Here is a 16151-nt window from a genome sequence, read left to right as displayed (position 1 = left end):
AGTCTCCAAGTCTTGAAAGCAGTTTCATAATGTATATATACAGTATACTGATAACAGGTCAATCGGAAGTAGCCTGGCTGGAATTTGTTTAAAAACCGTGTCCAAAACAACTTACTTAATAGTATGGCTGATTTGTTATAGGTTCAGTTCAATAGGTACATTCAATGTCAGAGAAATGTATACAATATACATCCTGAAGTTCTTTTTCTTCGCAAGCATCCACGAAAGCAGAGGAGTGCCCCAAAGAATGAATGACAGTTCAAACGTTAGAACCCCAAAGCACCTTCCTACACACAAGCAGCAGCAATTCAATTGGAAGTGTGCATGGCTTAAAATGAGGAAAGGCCATGCAGCGCACGACTGGTTGCTAAAACCAGGAAGTGGAGAAAGGAAGGGCCTCACAGGAAGTAGCATAGTCAACTGAGAGTCTTTAGTGAACAACTCTCACCCCAGTTTCATCAGCCTCCAAAACTCAAGACAGTTCAATAAATCGGTTGTGTTTGAAATTTGTCAACTCTTACAGGTGAACAGCAATCTCAAAGAAGATAAAGACCAGATTGAGAGCCAGGGTAACCAGTATAATTCTCTGCTCAAGAGTATTAACTGTATTACTCACTCTCACCAGTAGATGGTGTGAGATGTCTTGCACATATTGCAGATGCCCCCGTAGTACAGCATATTAATGACTGAATACGTGCTGCACAGGGGGTGTGTGTGCCTCGTGAAAGCTGAAATTTTCATTGGATAGCCAGTGGATAGCAATGGTTATCTCCTCCAGAAATACTGTTTTTATTGTTACTCTTGAGATTCAAGCTTGGCAAATTTTGGAGGAGCATATTAAAACAGGTTTAATCATTGCAGAGGGGACGCTGAGCTCCTGCTGGCTGTCTTCTGCCTATTCCCCAATCACATGGAGCGCACTATCAATGTACTCACACAAAACTGTGTAGTTGTATGTCCCACATCTTCTCTCTGATCAATGAAATAATTCTTGTCACCATTCATCCGGTCAGAAGTAGGGGCAAGCGCAAGAAGGACTACAACAGAACACACTTCTGCATGCTGAAATAATTAGTCCGCAACCTCAAAGGTATTTTCCTATTCAACAACCAACCTAAGCACAGCTTGTCTTTGTTATTGGCCATATCATTCATTAGTCCCAACCATAGTGAAATAAATTTAAAATTGCACATTGAATTCATAAGTTTTAATTGCAGTCTTGAAGTGTTTCTCCAACGAACGCCGTAAGATGGAGGAAAACTGCTGATCTCTGATGAAGGATATTGAAGGTGTTCTTGGCAAGTGATTGAGAGTGGTTCTGAGCCTTGAAGGGCTAGCCTTAGTCTCCAGCATTATGGCTTCCGCGATAGTGGCAGGCAGTAGAGCACCTGACAGGGGTAAGAACATGAATATTATTGTGAACAGGAAAACAGATATCATTACCACTTTCCTAGAATGGGGCTTTAGAAATTCTGTTGACCTGCTGGAGAACAGATGACTTTGTGCTGTGATCAAAGCCTCATTGTGATGGGTTCCAAAAGCGTGCTGAAGGAGGAAACCATTGATCCCACATTGGAAGGGTGGATTCCAAAGAACCTGGTCTTGCTTTTATCATTGAATGCAGTAGCTTAGGGAGTAGACCTCTCATCTGAGTCAGAGGGTTGCAACTTCAATTTCTACTCTTGAACCTTCAGCACAAATAAAATCAATGGGTATTCAAGTTAGCAACAAGGGAGTGTAGGAGTGTTGGAAATGACTAGTGACTAGTAGGATACCACAAGGCTCAGTGCTGGGACTGCAGCTATTTACAATATACATTAATGATTTAGATGAAAGGATTAAAAGTAACATTAGCAAATTTGCAGATGACACAAAGCTGGGTGGCAGTGTGAAATGTGAGGATGTTATGAGAATGCAGGGTGACTTGGACAGATTGGGTGAGTGGGCAGATGCAGTTTAATGTGGATAAATGTGAGGTTATCCACTTTGGTGGCAAGAACAGGAAGGCAGATTACTATCTGAATGGTGTCAAGTTAGGAAAAGGGAAAGTACAACGAGATCTAGGTGTCCTTGTTCATCAGTCACTGAAAGTAAGCATACAGGTACAGCAGGCAGTGAAGAAAGCTAATGGCATGTTGGCCTTCATAACAAGGGGAGTTGAGTATAGGAGCAAAGAGGTCCTTCTGCAGTTGTACAGGGCCCTGGTGAGACCACACCTGGAGTATTGTGTACAGTTTTGTTCTCCAAATTTGAGGAGGGACATTCTAGCTATCGAGGGAGTGCAACGTAGGTTCACGAGGTTAATTCCCGGGATGGTGGGACTGTCATATGTTGAAAGATTGGAGCTGGGGTTGTATACACTGGAATTTAGAAGGATGAGAGGGAATCTGATTGAAACATAAGATTATTAAGGGATTGGACACACTAGAGGCAGGGGGAGTCCAGAGCCAGAGGCCACAGTTTAAGAATAAAGGGTAGACAATTTAGAACGGAGTTGAGGAAAAACTTTTCCACACAGAGGGTTGTGATTCTATGGAATGCTCTGCCTCAGAAGGCAGTGGAGGCCAATTCTCCGGATTCTTTCAAAGAAGAGTTAGACAGAGCTCTTAAAGATAGCGGAGTGATGGGATATGGGGAGAAGGCAGGAAAAGGGTAGTGATTGTGGATGATCAGCCATGATCACAGTGAATGGTGGTGCTGGCTCAAAGGGCTGAATGGCCTACTCCTGCACCTATTGTCTATCGTCTAAATGTGCAACCTAAGAGTCAGGACATTGATGCAAATACCATCTGCCCCCTTTGGCAACCCTACACAGTTATTCTGAAAGAAAGCAAACCAGCTATTGCAGGTGCCCCGGCCAATAATCCCATATAAACAAATTTTCTGCTTTTTGCTGATTATGTACAGCATCAGAACCCATCAAGCCTTTCAGCAGTAATATGTCTGTTACTCACTGAGCTGCATTTGCACTGTCAATTCTCTCAACCCTGGATCCAGGCCAGTGGTACCTTGTGTTTCATGACAGGCACAGCTATCCTGTATCCAGTTAGACGGTTGAGGCTATATTTACCACTGGTGTTTCTTCACCTCCATTGCCTTTGTGCATTAACTGGGAAAATTCTATTTCTTGATTGAATGAGAAAGAAATTTGTGTGGCACGATGGGGTAGTGGTTAGCGCAATGCTTTACAGTACCAGTGACCTGGGTTCAATTCCTGCTGCTGCCTATAAGGAGTTTGTACGTTCTCCCCATGACTGCGTGGGTTCCTCCAGGTGCTCTGGTTTCCCCCAACATTTTAAACATGTACTGGTTGGTAGGTTAATTCAACACTGTAAATTGCCCTGTAATTAGGCTTGGATTAAATTGCGGGGTTGCTGAATGGCACAGCTCAAAGGGCCAGAAGGGTCTATTCCACACTGTATGTCACTAAGTAAAATGATCAAGAATTGGGAAATTGTAAAAGATGCCTACATCATCTTCAGCTTCAAAGGTAGAAGAGGTTGTGGATATGGGAGAAATTAGCGGGTGTTGGGGTTACCATCAAATACTGTCACTGCTTGCCTCTACAACCTCAGCAACGTCCTATCCCATAATGGCGAGTACTGTTTTTTCTAAGAGGATAAAAACCTGAAGGCACTTACCCCTAGGCCATTGCTGCTGCCTATTGTTATGTGTTATTTCCTCCATTAACAAGAGGGAAACAGAGTGAATGTCCTATTAGGGATATCATAGACATCATAGACAATGTTCCCTCTAAGGTGTGTGTGTGTGTGTGTGTGTGTGTGTGCGCGTGTGCGTGCATACATCTTTTGCTACTAGCGCACAAAGTAATTTAAACTGGGCACAAAAGGTTGTCACCCTCTACCTCATTGGCATGTTAAGTTTATTTCACAGTCATACACAATCACATTTCCTTTCCCGGTTTCTGATGCGGATGGTGTTGACAATGAAAAGTTTGCTATGATATGTCTGCAGATTTCAGAACTGGCTTATTCATACTATTTTTATTGAAGAAAGTATTCATTGCACACATTGTTGTCACTGGGCAAAAAAATACACAGCACAAGATTCTTGTGCACATTGGTCATTATAAATTAGAGGGAAGATTGCTCATAAATGACTAATTCCCATTGTGCCAGAGAAGTAGCAAGAAAGCTTGCAACAATGCTGCATTTGGGTAAGATGATGTTTTGAAATACTGAATTTCATAATAATTATCAGTAAATTGGGAACACAGATTAGGTTAATTTGGCAATGGAGACTCGTTGTGCAATTTGGGGCAGTGGCTTTTAATAATGAACCATAACAGCTTGTGTGAGATCATTAAATTACAACTTGGTACTGCATCCATATTTAGTTCAGAACTCCTGGGATTAACTTCTGTTGCTACTTTTTGCTGTCCCCGAATATTCTGTCTGGAGGGCATCCTGGCCCTCTGTGGTTATAGAGACAGTATCTGTCCTTTCACATAACCTCCTAATATTTCCTGCGCCCTAGTACTTATTCTCTCCCAAAGTCAGACATTCTACAAGCTATCAAAACTTGTCTGCAATTTTTAACTTGGTTACCACTATGTCTTGCTGCCCAAGTGCACAGCTCCCCTCCTCTTTAAAAAGGGCAGTCTAGCCTTCTTTAGTTCTTTTCACTCGAAGCACCAGGACTCCCGTTGATGTGTAGCCAATGAACAACATGCAGCAACCATCTCTTAACAACAGATGACACAAAGATACCATGTTGCCTACAACACAATGAACGTGCACGGCCTAATGATGTACCGCAGTCCCCCACATTCAGTTTCAGCGACTAGCTAATTTTTCCACCTGATGATTCATACAAGCCCAGTTCTCTAGTGTTCTTATTGGCTTCCATTACCGTGTACACATTCGATCAGTTTTTAGGATCTGGTATTTATAGCACACCCTTAAATACCCCGGAGAAGATGGTAGTGAACAAGCTAAACTGAGGGCATTGGGCCAATAATATTGTTATTTTTCCAAACTGCGGATTATTAACTGAATTCTGATTGTTTTTACTCTGTTTAGGAATTCCATGTGTTTAATAACTGATTGAACTTGTTCATAGAGTGAACCACAAACAACCTTTAGCACAGAGTACAGTTGAAAAGCTTCAAGAAGACTGACAGTCTCGCTTGACTGAACGCTGTTCCAGAGTTCCAAATACTTAGCCCACCAGCATTTTTCAGGGTTTATGTTTGAAATGATACTGTAATTTTTGCACTAGTTTAAGAAATAAAATATCCTTTTATCATGGTGATTTAAAAAACTACTCACGTACTGTATGCTTTAGAATCCACCAGTTAACAGAATAGCTTACTTATGCTCCAGTAGGGCATTGTTTCGTACAAGCGCATTCCCAGCAATAATTTTCCACTGTTACTTGCTCAAAAGAAACATTTATGTACATTCAATGTACAAACAAAGGCTCACATTCAATCATTTATACCGTAGATTACAGTGTAACCATACTGCATTGAGCAGCCATTCTGTCTTCTACTGAACTCATATCACAAGGCAGTTTCCTGCTATGTTTTTGCCTCTATCTGCGTGACCATGCCATCTGGCTCTTTAAACTAACCAACATACTGAAGTGATGCAAGTCCCACACCACTGGATGTATTGAGAATTCTCTTATCCTTGTGCATACACAAATGTGAACAATTATGCTGGCTATGTCATTTCTGCAAGGCCTTGTTCTTCTCTGCAAGAAGCATACCAACCTATTCTCAAAGTATTCACCCACACTGCTCTCCTCCTCCACCAGACTTCAGACGGTGTTCTATGTTGTGCACCTTCAGTCACTCAGATTGATATGATATATCATAAAATCAAAGATTAAACTCTCAGTTACATAAAAAAGTACGTACTTGTCCCTTGTACCTAGATAGCAGCGGCATTTATTGCCTGCCCTTAATTGCCCTTGAACTAAGCAGGAAGTTAAGTGTCAGCAGCATTAGTGAAAATACATAAAGGTCAGAAAAGGTCAGAGATTCCATTGAATCTCCTGTCCTGAAACTACTGCCCTGAAACTCAACCCCTGAAATGACCCAAATGAGTTTACTTAATCATTGTAAAATGTTTCATGGCTACAAATGGTAGGTCTGAAAACAAAAATTAGTGATCTAATTATTTGAACTTAAAATCCCTCACCACACAACCTTGAACAGTGGTCCTACACTCTGGCTGCTAGTCTAACCTTAACTACGCTATCATTTTCCCATGTATCTGAGATGAGTGAAAAATCTACTGATGATCTGTCAACAAGTCAAAGAATGAAAACTTATTGAAATGACTTACCTGAAGGAAATGTTAAACAGTAGCCTCCTCAACAGCACCACAGAATACTGGAAAAGATCGAAGTCGCTATTCTGATGTGAAAGACTTAAATCCCTGCGTAGTAGGGATTCATTTTCTCTTAGGTTCAAAGTGTTAAGCTTTGTGAACTTTGTTTTGAGATATGCAAGAGCTGCCATATTAAAATGATATCCATCTAGCCCAAGATTTAAAATTGTAATGCATTGACATTCTACCACTTTACTGTCATGTGGTTCTTCAAAAGAAAATTGCTCCTGTACCATCTTGATTAAATCTGTAACCTGGGGCCAAAGACATCAGGTTTTGTTTGCCCCATCTTCAAGACAGTCCATGCTTTTAATTACCTTCTATTACATTGACCTTCCATGGTTCTTACTGCAGTTACGGGAGCAGTGTTTCAGCTGCTATTAAATACAAACTGAAGCCCTCTCAGTTCTCTTTCACTGGGTCCCTAAACTTAGATGAGCAGCTCCGATTTTACCTTTCTCTAAACCTCTCACCTCTCAATGAGATGACATACCAGATGTTCTCAGTAATCTCAGATGACATTCAATGCCAGTAGAAAGGGAAAGAGCATTAAACCTATTCTGGGAGTTTGAAAAAACATTACTCAAATAGATAGAAAGCCAGACAGTAATACCGACTGAACAATAAGACAGTGCTGACCCAAAAGCTCCAGTTCATTTAGCCATTGGGAGGCACTGTTTAAAATTATCACCAATTTGACAAACTAGCTCAATTCACTTTGGCATAGCTTGGGCCATTTTAAATCATAAGACTCACTGCAATTTTTACCGTTAATTTATGCTGTTCAGTTGTTGACGACAGCAGATATTGACCAGAACACAAAAGCCTCCTCACTACACAAAAAGACGAAAGCCTGTACTACAGAGACTGTGTGCATTTTCTATTCTGTAAGGCCCATTGCCAGTAACCAATATTCTTGAGTACTTTCCAAGTCTCTTAATCACTCTAAGAGCAGCTGGACTACCTTTGTTGGCTTCCAACAACCATTAACGCAGGCAAACCTCATGACAATAATGCCATGGCTATAGCAGTAAATTTGGCAGTGTTGCCTCTAACATCTGTATAAGAAATCTGCTGTTCACTGAATGAATTTTTTAGAGTATTTTTCTCTTGAACAAAGGGATGCATGGTGCAAGGAAACTGAAGCAGAAAACTGCTATATAATAACATTTGATAAACTAAAGAGTTGCACACAATGTCAGCAAAAATATATCATTACTGCTCCCCTTAAGAGCATTTCAACACCTTGGATTTGCACCAACTTGTGGAGCGACAGCTGTACATTCCTGCCTGACTCCATTGTCCTCACAATACATGGAAACACAGATGGGATAAACATCTGTATCTGACCCTTCATGACAATTGAGACTGAAGAAGGGTCTAGACGTAAATGCCGGTGGAAGGAGTATGAATAATGATTTATAGTCTGACATAATAGAATCTATGGTGAATTGGCCATTTGGATTCAAAACTGCTTGCCCATTAAAGACAGGGCAGTAATCAAAGGCACTCATTCTAGTTGGAGGTCTGTCATTAGTGGTGCTCCACAGCGATCTGTACTGGGCCTTCTGCTGTTTGTGATGTATATAAATGACCTGGATGGAAATACAGATGGGTGGGTTAGTAAGTTTGCAGTGGGAATAAAGGGGGCCTTTTCTGGTTGGCTGCTAGTGACTGATGGTGTTCCTCAGGGGTCAGTTTTGGGGCTGCTACTTTTCACATTGTTTGTCAATGATTTAGATAGTGGAATTGATGGCTTTGTGGCAAAGGTTGTGGATGATACAAAGAGAGGTGAAGGACTAGGTTGTGCTGAGGAAGCAATGCGATTGCAGCAGGACTTGGACAAATTGGAAGAAGGGACAAAAAAGTGGCAGATGGAGTACAGTGACTGGAAATATATGATAATGCATTTTGGTAAGAGGAACGAAAGTGCAGACTATTATCTAAATGGGGAGAAAATTCAAACAGCAGAGATGCAAATAGACTTAGGAGTCCTCATGCAAGACTCCCACTGTTGGCATTTATTTCAAGGGGATTAGAATATAAAAACAAAGAGATAATGCTGAACCTTTATAAGACACTAGTCAGGCCACTCTTGGAGTATTGTCAATAATTCTAAGCCTCTTATCTCAGAAAGGATGTTCTATCATTGGAGAGAGTCCAGAGGAGGTTCATGAGGATGATTCTGGGAATGAAGGGGTTAACATATGAGAAGCGCCTGGCAGCTTTGGGCCTGAACTCACTGGAATTTAAAAGAATGTGTGACGATCTCATTGAAACCTATTGAATGTTAAAAGGACTAGGTAAGGTGGATGTGATGAGGATATTTCTTCTCGTGGGGGTATACAAATGAAAGGGCACAGCCTCAAGATTGAGAGGTGGTCTTTTAGAATAGAAGTAAGAAGGAATTTGTTTAACCATAGTGTGGTGAATCTGTGGAATGCCCTATTACAGATTGCGGTGGAATCCAAGTCCATGGGTACATTTAGAGTGGAAGTTGATAGATTCCTGATTGGTCAGGGCATCAAGCGATATGGTGAGAAGGCTGGTGTATGGGTTGAATGGGATCTGGGATCAGCCATGATGAAATGGCACTGAGGACTTGATGGACTGAGTGGCCTAATTCTGCTCCTATGTCTTATACTACAACGATTGGTGGTGTTGTGCATAGTGTAGAAGACTGGCAAAGAATACAATAGTTTGTATATAGATCATTTGCAGATATGGGCAAGGCCCTGAACAGTGTTGATGAGAAGTGGGATTTTGGTGTCCAAGTCCACAACTCCCTGGAAGTAGCTGCACAAGTTGATAGGGTGGTTAAGAAGGCTTATGGCATGATTGCCTTTGTTAGTTGCGACATTGAGTTCAAAAGTCAGGAAGTTATGTGCAGCTTTATAAAACTCTAGTTAGGCTGCATCTGGAATATTTCATACAGTTGTGGTTGCCTCTTTATAGGAAGGATGTCGAGGCTTTGGAGAGGGTGCAGATGAAGTTTACCATGCTGTTGGCTGGATTAGAGGGCACGTGCTATAACAAGAGGTTAGACAGACTTGGGCAACACACACAGATGCTGCCTGGCCTGCTGAGTTCCTCCAGCATCTTGTGTCTAGTGCTCAGATTTCCAGCACCTGCACATTTCCTCTTGTTTGTAATCGGACAAACTTGGGTTGTTTTCTCTGGAGTAGCAAAGGGTGAAGGGAGATTTGATAGAGGGTTATAAGATTATGAGAGGCATAGATGAAGTAGACAGACAGTTGAAACAGGGTTGAAATATCTAATTCCAGAGGGACATGCATTGATGATGAAGGGGGTTAGGTTCAAAGGAGATATGAGGGGCAAGTTTTTTGTTTTACACAGTGTGGTGGGTGCCTGGAATGCACTGCCTGGGGGTGGTGGTAGAGGCAGAAACATTAGGGACTTTTAAAAGATGGTTAGGTAGGTACTTGAATGTGAGGAAAATGGAAGGATATGGACATCGTGTAGACAGATGACATTAGTACTAATTTAATGGGTTCAGCACAACGTTGTTTGCTGAGGGACCCGTCCCTGTGCTGAACTGCTCTAAAATGCTGAAAGAGACCATTTAATTTGAAAAATAAACAAAAGTGCAACTTGACTGCTTCTTTCTAAAATTCCATAAATAAATACAACTAGTCTTCCAGTCAATCATCATGTATGAATTAAATCACCGAATCAGCATTCTCCCCCATGGAGATTATCATCACTATACCCAGCCTAGTCATAGACATAGACAAAAGCAGATAGACAAACAGAGGCACTCTTTCTTTTTCAGGAGACCCCTCTGAGGAGAGCATAACTTTCTTCCATTCCAGTTTGAGTTCTGAGCTGTTGATGAGGCCCACGTGAGACCCATGGACCCTGTCACAGGTGAGTTAGGCAGTGTTTCAGGTGGGTAGTTTAGGAGATGCTGCACTCTTTCCACAAGTTATACTGTGCTTGTACAAATGGAACTGAAGTTCCTGATGGCATCTAAATGACAATTCTACACTTTGAACAGCTTTGGGTCAAAGATTTAATCAGTCGATGTTTCGGGCTGAGATGCTTCATGCAGACCTTTTAGCCTCTGCAGATTTTCTTGCCATGTTTTAAGAGGGAAAAGTTTGGAAGAGGATTTGCATTTGTTAGGCCTGTTGTCTTGAATGCTTCAGAGAACAATTCAATGATAGTTTGCAGCTCAGACTCAGAACATGTACATACACAAGCATCATTGTGTAGTGTAGCTCAAATCTGACAATTTGTTTTTGCAATGAAAACGATGTGGATTGAACAGTTCCCACCACCTATATATTCGCACTACACCAAGGGGGACAAAAAATCTGTTGGATGTCAGTTGCAGCAAGGAGGTTTGAGAAAAACACAGGAGTGCTGAGGTAGGGTCTATTGTAGGTCAGATGGTTAAGATCACCCTCTGGTATGCCATGTAAGAGAGAGAAGAAATTCAGTGGGCAGACAAATAAGAGAACGATGTTCTATAGTTCCTCTGGATTAACAGAGTCAAGGGTTTTTTGACGTAGAGGGATTGCTATTGCTCCCTTCATTTCTCTCGGATACAGTGTGGGGAGTATCCACTGTGCTCCATCCAGATGGATTGCAATTTAAGGAGCAAGTGCCAAAGGGAGAGAGCAGTTGAGGAAGACCCTGTTGATGACGTCCCGTGGTTGACAGCAGGGAGGCACTTCTGTTGTTAGCACAATCATACTTGATTTAAATATTAGCTTTTTGTCATATATCATATGTACATCAAAACATACAATGAAATGAGTCATTTGTAACAACAACCAACACAATCTGAATACGTGCAAGTATCACCACGCTTCTGGTGCCAACATAGCACATCCACAACTTACTAACCCTAAGCCATACATCTCTGGAGTGTAGGAGGAAACTGGAGTTATGAGATTCTGGCTGAGGTTCCTCCAGTACACTCAGGAACATCAGGACTTATTCCATCTGCTCTTGAGGCTTATTGTTTCTCAACTGGTAATCATCTCTAGAACGTGGTGGATGGGAGATCCACCAACCTGATAATCATGTGGAAATTCTTCTGCAATGTCAATGGCGTATATAGCTCAAAACTCAAGGTTTCACCACACGGTCACCAAAGATTTGACATGTGGTCCCTTAAATAAAACCCTTGCAAATTATACAACATGTATATATACACACACACACACACACACACACACACACACACACACACACACACAGACACACACACACACACACACACATTCCTTTAATCAATAGAACTGGGAAACCGAACTGATTTTTTTCCTCTCACCTTGTCCTGCAATGTTGAAGCTTTCTTCAGGGTCCTAAATGCCAATGATCTGAGTTAAAGAGTCTAAGCAAAGATAATAAACCTTTCTGCAAAAGGCAAAAGTTGCTCTTGACTCTCTGAGTTCATGTTAATGTCCAGTTGACTGTTAGATAACTTATAGTCATAGTAGTCATAGTCATAGTCATACTTTATTGATCCCGGGGGAAATTGGTTTTTGTTACTGGTTATTCATATTGGTCATATTGGTTATTCATATTGTTTTAATCCTGTTAGTTCAGCTTTTTGGAAATTGTACACATCAAACACTGATTTCCATTCTTTTTCCAGATTGTTTTCCTTTATTCATTTGGTTTTATACATATTATGTTTATGGCCACTCATTTTGATTGATCAGAAACAATTTCTTGACACCCTCGCTAATTAAGTATTGTATAATTTTAAGGAACTTCTTTCTTTCCCTTTTATACTCAGTCTTTTTGAGAGTTTCTCTCAATCCTGGTAACTGAATCATATAAATTCATATAAATGATTTCTACAAAATTATCTGGGCGTCAGTCCAGAATCTACCCTAGCAATCCAAATGGGAATTACCTAACTGTATAAAATATCATTTTATGTAGGAGAAACACAAGTTTTATTTTGAATCACAACTGCCCACCTGCACAAACATCTCTATTCGTGGGTTGATCCATCATATCCAGTATAATTTAGCCATAGGAAGTTCTAAACACTGCTGACAAGAGGTTATTGTGAACCCTAGATTAGGAGTCACTCTGTTGAGTCCATTGTTCGCTTTAGACATTGTTCTTTAAAATTCTGAGAACAGCCTGCCTTTTCTCTGGAATATTTTGCTTTTTTTCACCCCTTCAACCTGTGGACAAAGGGTTAAATTCTCTCAACACATTAAAGGAGGCATTTGCACTTGTGCTGAACGATTAATATAGTCAAGGCTACTAATTGTACTCTGCTTTCAAGATTTGATTTGATTGTAGAATAATATTTGAATCAGAGTACAGTATACTTAGCACCTGAAGGTCAATTTCATTTGTGGCTGTTAATAAAGAATTCAGAATAAACGCTTTTATGCAGAGGGAATTAAAACACACCAGAAAATAAAGTAGTTGAGAGAAATAAAGAAGAAGCCTGTGAAGTATATGGAGGAAGAAATGGAAGGAAATGCAAATAATAGCGGATGGTGCCTCATGAGGGGAAAAAAATCTAACATTTGACACAATTCCAGGACATCCAAACGTCTAATAGTCCGAGTGGTGAGGTAAGGAATCCCAAAGGGATTTCATAGACAATTGGAATGATTGCCTTTTTTGCGTTTCCGATGATATCTGTAACATGTACTAAAACAAATCAATTAACGAAAAATCCGTGGTGCAGTGTCGGATATACTGAGCAAAATGGCATTTCAAATAATACGATGTTGTTCTATGTAATGAATTCGTGAAAAGACCTGTTACTGTCCAATGTCCAATAGACAAAACTCCGCGAGGAACCAGGACTGAGAGTGCCAACCTCGTGGAATGATCGCGGTGGCAATGTGCTGATAAAAGTAGAGGATATTATGTTACTTGGGTCACGTATTCCAGAGACATCATTTCAGTGGTGTCACCTTTTTCCGTGAATTTTAAGTGCAAACATTTCAATATATTAGTTGAAATGGCAGAAGCATTGTGAATGTGGCAAGTGTGTGTGTGTGGATCGCAAAATCACCTCACCGAGCGGAGCCAGTCTGCACTACATGTAGCAGACAGCGGGAGGCGCTCGAGGACTGACTGACCACGGCACCTCCCCAGGGACAGCATGAGAAGGACCGCCCTGCAAACCCAGGGAGGGGCTGCCCTGCACTACTTCCCCCCCCCCAACCACCCGGGGCATACGGAAGGACCGTCCTGCACCACCCAGCTCTCTCCCGAACACCGCTCTGCGCCCCATCCCCCATCATAAGGGAGGGCCATTGAACAGCCATAGGCCGCCCTGCGCAAATCCACCTTTTTGACGCTAAGGCCGCAATGCATGCCTCCCTCCACCAACTAAACACAGGGAGTGGACCCCATTTCCTCCTCCAACACAGAAGGAGGGGTCGCTCAGCACCTCGTTACCCACACCATCTCCAACTTGGCATGGACGTGGGGAAAAGGAACACTGTCCTGCGAAATTTTAAAGGCTGGCTGGGAACAGCCAGACCCGAGAACTCCGGCTCATGAAAAGTGGTAAATATTTGGGAATCGCAGCGATTTATTTTTTTTACAAAACTATAAAAGTTTATCTAGGCACGACATACAAATGTTAACAATTTCAAATTAAAACACATTTACTACTATCTACAAAACGCTCAGTTCCCCGGGGGAGGGGGTCTGTTCTCGAAAATTCCCTACTATCCCATAGTGACTGCCTGCTCCCTCTCTCAGGACACTTGGACACGAATGTAACCCCGGAAGAGGGGCAGGCAGTCGGCTAGGGTAGAGCATTCGAGGCGCAGCGATCTTTGTGCACTGAGCAAAATCCCGAGTTGTTGCACAATGTGTCACAGTTCCGAACGTGGGAAACATCAGCAGCCCGATCCAGACTCCTCAAATCCAGTAACGTTAACGAGCCGTCTGCGTTAGGAATGGCATGAAAAGTGGTTCTGTTTTAGCGGAGAACAAAGCTCATTCTGAAAAGTTTTATTATCATCTAACATACATTATAAATAAAATTATTCGCGTATAGCAGGAAAAAAAATACATTTTCTTGGGACAGAACAAAAGAACGCATGGTTCCACTGGGGCTCGAACCCAGGACCTTCTGCGTGTAAAGCAGACGTGATAACCACTACACTATGGAACCCTGCACGAACGACGTGCCGTCCAATTGCTTAGATGAGCGCAAGCGCAATTCACGGAGTTCACTTAAATTTTGCGAAAGGGCGGCGAGCGAACACATGTTTAAACTTTTTACTCTTTCAGAAGATGCACTATTATGGGTGAACACAGTCACGAAAGCTCACAATCTCGTATTAAATATGATTTGTTTGATGGTTTATGGGAGGTGGGTTCTCCTCTTGCTTGCACCGCTAGTGAAAATATTACATTGCAAATACGGTAAGTAAATCTTACTGAAATCAGCAATTAGTAAAGGCTAGCTTGGTAGCTTAAAGATGTAAAATTAAGGTATGTTTGCAGCACACTGTTAAAATATATCAACACATTTTAAATATTAACCACGTTTTATGAGATTTTTGTGTGTGATCGGGAGGTTAAGAGACTGGGTTGATATTTTCACCAAGACCAGAGGTTGTCCATTCAGATATTCTGACCCAGACTGTCCGGACTGGTTGACGTTATAATTTCTACATGGGAGTAAGTACAATGGAGTTAGGTTAATGTGCAATGGTGATCACAGCAGAAACCAGTATAGTCTCTTGTAAAAAGGGAAATTCTGTAAAATGGTAAGTAATCTGCTTTTCAAATGCACTTTTGAGGACTTTTACAACGTGACATGTGTCCACTGCAAGACCTGGCATTCAAAGACCCCATCAAGCCCTGCTATTACTAAACTGTACTGCAGTAACGTTAGGCCTCCCGGAGTATCCAAAATTAATAAGCGATTTCCACGATGCTGCTATTAGAAATATGGGATTCGTGTGTTTTTTATTTAATGGGGATTCAATACAGAACTTGATACCCCTTAAACCTCATCTGACACAGATCTATCTCAGAGACAGCCGTGGTTGTCTTACTATTAGCGTTTCGGTGCCTCAATTACTTTTAGTTAGCAATACATTATCTGAAGACTATATTTCAATTGTTGACCTAAAACATCCCTGGGTTACTTTTCTGTTAACGATGCTGTTTGGGCAAAATAATGTGACTCAGTACAAAAATAACGCTAAATTCTATATTCAAATTCGCGAGTTTCGGAAATGAATAAAACCTGAATCTCCTCCTCACCCCACAGAACATTCTGTTTACCTTAGTTTGTGATGTGTTTGCAATTAAATACTGTAATTGTACAAACTCCCGTTTTGTAATACAGTATGGTAAATTCTAATACAAAATTCCATAAAATGCATGGCTAACAGCCATCGTAAAACGTAAGCCACTGGATCGTTCCGAGTTGGTGCTGGCTCTTAGAAATGCAAACAGTTAGTCCCGTGTCCTTGTAAAGTCCTCGTCCGACTCCCATTCGAAGGCTCTAATTATTTTCCATCACTTTTACTAGCAGTTAATTCCAAATCATAACTACGCTCAGTTTAAAAAAAAGTTTTCGACCACGTCCTTGCATTTTGCCCCAAATTTTGTCTCTCCAGTGCTATATAATCCTTTAACTTTTATGGGCCTCCGGAGAAATCTCTGAGATCGGTCATCTGCGCTGTTTTTGGCACTATGAGGCGGCTGTCAATCCAGCTCATCAACACACTCGCTGCAGTAGGAAAAAATCTCCCCGCTGCATTTTATGCGGTGGGAATTTTCTGATTTTAATTTAATGCAGCAGCTGGC

General features: G+C 41.4%; 1 non-coding gene across 1 annotated transcript; it reads right to left on the bottom strand.

The window, feature by feature from the left end:
* Positions 1 to 14426: 14426 nt before the first annotated feature.
* On the bottom strand, positions 14427 to 14499 carry trnav-uac (transfer RNA valine (anticodon UAC)). Its single transcript has one exon. It is a non-coding gene; the product is annotated as a tRNA-Val (tRNA).
* Positions 14500 to 16151: the final 1652 nt, after the last annotated feature.

Source organism: Mobula hypostoma, chromosome 10 (assembly GCF_963921235.1).
Source record: "Mobula hypostoma chromosome 10, sMobHyp1.1, whole genome shotgun sequence".
NCBI lineage: Eukaryota > Metazoa > Chordata > Chondrichthyes > Myliobatiformes > Myliobatidae > Mobula > Mobula hypostoma.
Note: the sequence above shows the minus strand (reverse complement) of the source record. Positions and strands in the feature narration are given on the sequence as shown.